Here is an 8,095-nt window from a genome sequence, read left to right on the forward strand (position 1 = left end):
GGAAATCAGTCCCCCAACTCCCAGAGTCCCTGTCAGATTTTCAGCTGAAGTTATATGTGAAATCACTACGTATTTTTTGTTTGTTTGTTTTGTGAGGAAGATTGTCCCTGAGCTAATATTTGTGCCCATCTTCCTCCACTTTGTATATGGGACACCACCACAACATGGCTTGATGAGTGGTGTGTAGGTCCGTGCCAGAGATCCAAACCCGCAACTCCGGGCTGCCAAAGTGGAGCATGCAAACTTAACCACTATGCCACCAGGCCAGCCCTGAGATCACCACATTCTTTTGAACTGGAAAAATGGGGAATATAATGCAACTATTAAGAATGGGGCTTTGGAAATAAACCAATCTGTATTCAAATCTCAGCTCAACCAGGGACTAGCTCATGGCTAGACTTCCAAGAACAATAGCCAAAAACCATGCTATATAACTGATTTGAGGCAGAAACCTCCACTGCATTGAGCACTGGACACCATAGTTTGCTCCACTGCCATGTCCATGCTAGGAACTCAGCTATCTTGCAACTGCTTCTGCCACCAGCATCAAAGTCACCACTGCCCTCAAACCTTGCCTTTTCACCTGCCATCCCTGCCACCATCTTCAGAGAAGGTGGGTCAGTTTAGGCCTCTTGGGAAGCAGACACCAAGACAGAATTAGAAGTGAAAGAGATTTATGAGGGAAACACCTGTGAAAGGCAAAGGGGGAGGGAGCAGGAGTAGGCAGAGAGAGCATTCAGACTGTGACGCAGGTCTGACACCTGTGAAAGGAGAGAGGGAAGAAAAGCGGATTGGCTGGGGAGAGCCTCAGACTGTAGGGACCTCTGGGAAAGTCTCAGCCAGGCAGAACACCAGCCTATTAGAGTAACCTGCATTGGAGAGGAATGTCCCAGCTCCTCTGTGCTCTGTTCCCATTCAGTGAACAGAGCTCCTGGTCAGAGCAGAGACGTGGAATGAATGCTGCAGCAAATGCCGAAGGCTGTCAGTTAGTTACCCTCCTCACAGCAGGTTCATTGCAGGGAGATCTGAGTGGCACACCTCCGTGCTGCCAAAGGAGTGTTCTTGTCTTTTCCTTTGGCATCACTGGCTCCTGAGTCAAAGTCTGATTGGTGGTGAGTAGACCATGTGCCCTTGCTGCAAGAAAGCCTGGGGGAGCAAGTGACTGGCATCCTCAGCACCACAGAATATAGGTCAAAACAAATGTCTGTAAAGCACATGATGCACATAGCCCAGTGCCTGGTGCAGCAGAGGCACGGGATGCACAGAAGCTGCTGTCCACACTAACCACGCTGAGAATGTCAGGGAGGGGGACAGAAGGAGAACGAGTTGTTCAGTCAATCTCTCCTGGGTTTAGATCTTGGCTCCAGCCTTCCAGTGAAATTGGGCAAGTGACTTAACCTTTCTGAGCCTCAGTTTCCTCATCTGTAAAGCCCCCTTTGCACAGTTATTGTGAGGATTTGCCTTCCTATATAGAAGATGATTGGCCCAGAGTGGGCTCTGAGAAGATAACAATGCTGTAGTTACCTTGTAGTGAACACAGTATGGAGCACCGAGATTCATGTGCAAACACTCTGGAGGTGGGCGCTGAGCCATGTTCCTCTTTGTAGGCCTGGCCCTCAATAAGGACCGTGGCATTTTCCTCATTGATAGATAATGAAGACAAAGCTGTGTAAATCATTTTAAACTACAATTTTGGTTTGCAGACTCATTTTTCCTAATAATGTCCTCCCTTCTCCTTATTTTTTCCTAATGTTCTTGCATTCAATCCAATCTCTCTAAGGAGTTTAGAGATTATATAGTCAAACAGTTTTATTTTATTTCATTAATTTAATTTTTATTCTTATTGAAGTAGTATACTGCGTAGTTTTAAGAGTCACGTGGTAAAGACAGAACATCTTTCCCCTGGGGCACCTCTCCTCATCCTCATCCCCATTCCTCAGAGGCAACCAGTCTCAACTTCTTAGCTGTGTCTTTGGTATTTACTTGAAATATTTCTATTTCTTGACTTTTTAAAAAAATTTAGACTTTATTGGTTTTATTATCGTGAAAGATGGGGGTTTAAATCTCTTCTCCTTACAGACACGTACACACATACACACACACGCGTCACCTCCTTCATCCAATATAGTTGTTTCATTTGGTTCGCAGATTTTTATTGAATCAGTAGCGTGTTTATTGTATTAGGATATGTCGCTGCTAAGCCATGCAGAATACTGTAATTAGATTTTATTTCTCATATAATTTTTGTGTCCTCTTTAGCTTACCATTGATTTGGTTTTTTCATTTACTTACCTGTGACAATCACAAATTCGTTCCCAAACCATCCCCAGAGCTGTAAAACCTCATGATGGTCAAACCCATAAGGTCTCCCACCAGTTTCCTTTCTTCCCGGGCATCACCTCTCCTGGTGCCTCTACTCTTCTGCTGCGGTCTGGACTGGCTGCTCCCCCGGCTTGCTGCAAGCCCTTGTCCTGGAGCTTCCCTTCAGCCCCGTTTAAGAAACTGCTTTCCCCTCTGTCCTGTATTGGACTCCCTGTTTCCAGGAGCATGTCTTCCTCTTAACTGATTTACTCCAATGGCTTCCTGAGAAAGAGTGCATAGCAAGTAAGGGTTTTTAAAACAATTTTATTGAGGTCATATTGCCTTATCACATTGGGTAAATTTCGGCTGTACATTATTATAGTTCAGTTTCTGTATAGACTCCATTGTGTTCACCATGGATAGTCTTGTTTCTATCCATCTCCCTAAACATGTGTCCCTTTAACCCTTTCACCCTCCCCCACCCCCTTATCCTCTGGTAATGGCTAATCTGTTCTCCTTATCTATGTGTTTGTTTGTTTCTCTTCCACATATGAATGAAATTATATGGTATTTGTCTTTCTCTGTCTGACTTATTTTGCTTATCATCCTCCTCTCAGGGTCCATCCATGTTGTCACAAAGGGCACAATTTTGTCCTTTTTTACGGCTGAGTAGTATTCCACTGTATATGTATATGACATCTTCTTTTTTTTTTTTTTGGTTAGGAAGATTCACCCTGAGCTAACATCTGTTACCAATCTTCCTCTTTTTTTGCTTGAGGAAGATTAGCCCTGAGCTAATGTCTGTGCCGTCCTCCTCTATTTGTATGTGGGGTGCCTCCACAGCACGGCTGATGAATGGATTAGGTCCATGCCTGGATCCCAACCTACAAGCCCGGGCTGCTGAAGTGGAACACATGGAACTTTAACCACTCGGCCACAGGGCCAGCACCCCACATCTTCTTTATCCCTTCATCTGTTGATGGGCACTTGGGTTGCTTCCAAGGCCTTGGTTATTGTGAATAATCCTGCAATGAACATAGTGATGCATAAATGTTTTTGAATTAATGATTTCCTGTTCTTTGGGTAAATATCCACTAGTGAAATAGCTGGATTATATGGTATTTCTGTTTTTAATATTTGGGGAAATCTCTACACTGTTTTCTGTAGTGGCTGCACCAGTTTGCATTCCCACCAGCAGTGTTTGAGAGTTCCCTTTTCTTCACATCTTCTCCAACACTTGTTATTTCTTGTCTTGTTAAAGTCATTCTGACGGGTGTTAGGTGATATCTCATTGTAGTTTTGATTTGTGTTTCCCTGATGATTAGTGATGTTGAGCATCTTTTCATGTGCCTGTTGGCCATCTGTATATCTTCTTTGGAAAAATGCCTGTTCATATTCTCTGCCCACTTTTTGATCAAGTTGTTCATTTCTTTGTTGCTGAGTTATATGAGTTCTTTGAAGTAAGGCTTTTTTGAGGCTTTATCTACAAATGTCCTTATCCTACCCAGTCGGCACAATCCACTGAGATTGAAAAATTATTAGAATAGAAAACACCTTATTGCACCATTTATCCCAAGGTTTGACCAATTGTGACCAAAATTCCAAAATAACATTGGCTTGAACAAGACTGAAATTTTGTCTTCTCACATAAACGTTGGCATAAGTAATCCCAAGCTGGCATGATGGCCCCACAGTCATCAGGAACCCAGGCTCTTTCTATCTTGTTGCTCACCATCCTCGACAGGCAGATTCCACTTCCTGATTCAAGATGACTGCTTCAGCTCCAGGCTTTGAGTCCTCATGCAAACCAACAAGAAAAAGAAAAGGGAAGGAGACGGGGAAGGGAACAACTCTGAAAGACATTTCCTGAAAGTTGCACACACTCCTTCAACCTACGTCCCCCTGACCATCGACCAGAACTTAATCAGGCAATTGCATTAATATCCTATCAGTTTTTATCCTTGTTTTTAACCTTATTTGTATGATACCTCCCATAGATTTTATTGTGCCTAAATATCTGCATCATTACTATAATTAGATTTTAAGCACATGGTGTGAAGTAAACATGCCTTTTAATTTTTATTACCTTTATATCTTTAATTTGTAACCCAGATGTTGGCTGTCCCCAAACACCACTTCTGTTTTATAGGTTGTACTAAGTTTGAAGCACAACATGACCATATCCTCCAGAAGAAAAGCCACCCCGCAAATCAGTAATGATATTTGAAGGGTGGCCTGGTCGTCTTCCGGGGGAGCTTTGTCCACGTTGGTGGCTTTAGGCTTCCAAATTATTTTTGGCTTCCTCAGTGGTGGAGGCCATGCAATGAAAGGCAGGAGAGACGCTGTTTGTTTCCCACCATGTAGAGGAAAGTATTTTGCACTGAGAAAAAATGAACACTACGTGAAAAGAAGGGCAAAGAAGAAAGAAGAGTCGTGGCAGCCTTCAAGCCCCTCATTCAGTTTGTCTCCAAGACCCAGCTGCATGTATGCCCGAGCCATAGTTTGCTTGTTCAACACTTCTATGGATCCTATTGGTCAGTAAATCCTCCCTTTGCCCAAGCCAGTTCGATTGGGATTTCTCTCACGTGAAAAGACAATAATCTTGACTAATTCATATTCAAACAAAGTAGCTTTTTGTAATTGCAACAGAGCTTTCTCATTGTGCACATGGCTAGTTTCCCAGAGGGAGTAGTTGGGAAGTGATAGCTAAAGGGTATGAGGTTTCTTTTGGGGGTGATGAAAATGTTCCAGAATTGAGGGTGGTGATGGTCACACAACTCTGTGAATACATCAAAAGCCATTGAAGTGCATAGTTTAAGTAGGTGATTTTTTTGTATGTTAACTATATCTCAATGAAGCTGTTTTTAAAAACTATTATAAGTCCTAGAATTGTTATCTGTACCTGTAAAAGAGTTAGTAAGGGACTCTCGTTATGTCTATCTGGAGCTGATTTAAACTTGGGGACCTGTAAGAGTACTGATTAAGACAACTAATATCCGGCCGGCCGGGTGGCGCAGCAGTTAAGTGCGCACTTTCCGCTTCGGTGGCCCGGAGTTCGCTGGTTTGGATCCCAGGTGTGGACATGGCACCGCTTGGCAAGCCATGCTGTGGTAGGCGTCCCACATAGAAAGTGGAGGAAGATGGGCATGGATGTTAGCTCAGGGCCAGTCTTCCTCAAAAAAAAAAAAAAGAAAAAAAAGACAACTGATATCCCCACAGAAGACAAGGCAAGTTGTGTTCCTGAATCAGCAGAGTGGGGAGCGCCTGTTCTCAGAGACCAACAAAAGCAATCCCTGTGCCCTAGGACACAGGGTTTCTCAAAGAGTTGGAAGTGACTCAATAAAGTTGGGCCCCCCAAAGTAAAGAGGATCTGACTGAATGAACATTTTCTTTTTCCTTTTGCCTGTTTTTTTTTTGTTTTTGTTTTTTTGAGGAAGATTAGCCCTGAGCTAACATCTGCTGCCAATCCTCCTCTTTTTGCTGAGGAAGACTGGCCCTGAGCTCACATCTGTGCCCATCTTCCTCCACTTTATATGCGAGATGCCTACCACAGCATGGCTTGCCAAGCAGGGCCATGTCCGCACCCAGGATCCGAACCGGCAAACCCCGGGCTGCCGAAGCAGAATGTGTGAACTTAACCGCTGTGCCACCGGGCCAACCCCGAACATTTTCAATACAGTAAAAATAGAATAAGAAAGTCTTGAGAAACGTTGAGTTCACATTCTAATATAAGCATTAGGTTTTCTTTCATTTAGACTTACAATCAAGAGCACCGTCTTAGCACAGTTTGGGGAAAAAAAAAAGGCTTACATAGAAGACAGGCCTGGAGAATCAGGAATCACTCAGCAGTTTCTTTGATTTGTACATTTTTATTTATTCATTCTGACATTTCCTGGGAGCCTGTGTGGGAGGGCCTGTCATCAATCCTGAGCGCACAGATATGATCAAGACACGGTCCCAGCAAGGAGGAGCTCAGGGCCCAGCATGGAGACTGAAGTGCTCAGGTCGTCACAGTCACTGTGAGAAGAGCTGCAATGGAGGCAGGAGGGCCTGCCTGGGGGCTCGCAGGAGGGAGCCGGCCTGGGGCCCTTGGAGTCACGGCTGTTAGGGTCTATTTACTCATGGATAATTGCAGTGCTCATTTACCTGCCTAAGCCTCCACTTTCCCAGCTGTAAAATGAAGCTAATTAGAGAACGTTAAGGAGTTACAGCGTCCCTGCACTGACCGGTCTGACTTGAAGGAGATAGAGATCAAACTTCTATCCCGCCGTGGGTTAGCTCCCTTGGAAAGCTGTGACTCAATATATACATTTCTGGAAGGAGCTACAAGAATCCTATTATTATTATCAGATTTTTCATCCATTTATTCAGCTAACAAATATTTATTGAGCATTTATTAGCCATGCTTCTCATCTGGAATAAACAACAGTGGTGAGCAGCAGTGTATCAGAGGATATATAGGCTTAGCAATTCAATAGTGCACATCTTTTCAAAGCATTGTTTACTCAGTGCAAACAATTCATAACATTTTTATGTTAAAAACAAACATGGGTATGCTACAGAGAAGGAGGCAAAACGCTTATGAAGTTTTAGGATAAAGAATATGGGGCTCCTAGTAGACTTTTTGATATATGTCTTCCAGAATTCTGGAGGGAATTTGTTCATTCTCTTGTGCTGTTAATTGAAGATCAGTTGTTAAACAAGAATCTTAGAAGGTGCGAAATATACATCCCTCCAAGAGTCTATCACTGAGCTGAAACAAGATACATGAACAAATGAATCAAATAGGTTTCTCTACATGTGTCTTTTGAGAAGTGTGAGAGCTTGCTTCTATGTCCACAAAGTCATTTTATATTAGACTCCTGCCGTGACAGAACTACGAGAAGCCAATTCAGGGGCCCCAAAGGAGAAACCTAGAGAAGAAAATGAAATTCAGCAGGTAGCTCATAAAAAAAGCAGATATAGAAATAGCAACGGAAGGGTCCCTCTTATACAGAGCAAAAGCTCACATCCACTAAGGTGATCAAGACAGATGGGCGTGGAAGGATGGAGAAGATTACAAAGGGCAGGGATCGGAGAAAGACTATTCCAGGTGAACAGAGCGCGACCTAGAAAAGGGACAAAGGCAGGAAAAGGGAAGTTGTATTTGGGGTTCAGGGAGTAATCAGTTGGTCTAAAACAGAAGTTTCACCAAGCATCCCAGCACAGCCTAATGAAGGGACCTTGAATCCAAGGACTTAAAGGATGTGAAATGTACCTGCCACTTAGAACATGCTCGAATGAAGTTTGCTGACTTACACGAACTGGTCAAGCCAGATGTGACGATGCACTCCACTGCTCCCAGGCAAGTTAAAATGAATTCAGCACCTAAGTCTCCCTGAAATGTTTCCAGTGGCTTCCTCCTCCTCTTCCCTCACCTCACTGTGTACTCTCTCCCATTCCAAGACACACATAGAAAACATTTTGCAATATCACCCACACCCTTAGCTTCATTATGTGCAGTTAAGTCTAGGATAATGTGTGATGACTCACCCAGAGCTGGAATAACTTGTGCTGGTGGATAGAAAGGGAAAGCGTTGGGATTGCCCAGTTTTGGGTGTGTGTTACCCCTGCAAATTCCTAATTTTTACGTCTTCATAGTTCCTAGATTGTCCGCTCACCCCAGGAAGGAACTGTGTCTTGATTAATTTAGTTCCCCGTGTCTTGGCACATAGTGTGGAGGTTTGAGAGAGTCAATAAATAACACCCTTCTTGCCCACCCAATCTCTGAACCATCTGCGAGACATAAAGGAAG

The sequence above is a fragment of the Equus asinus genome, chromosome 3, assembly GCF_041296235.1.
Source record: "Equus asinus isolate D_3611 breed Donkey chromosome 3, EquAss-T2T_v2, whole genome shotgun sequence".
Classification (NCBI taxonomy): Eukaryota; Metazoa; Chordata; class Mammalia; order Perissodactyla; family Equidae; genus Equus; species Equus asinus.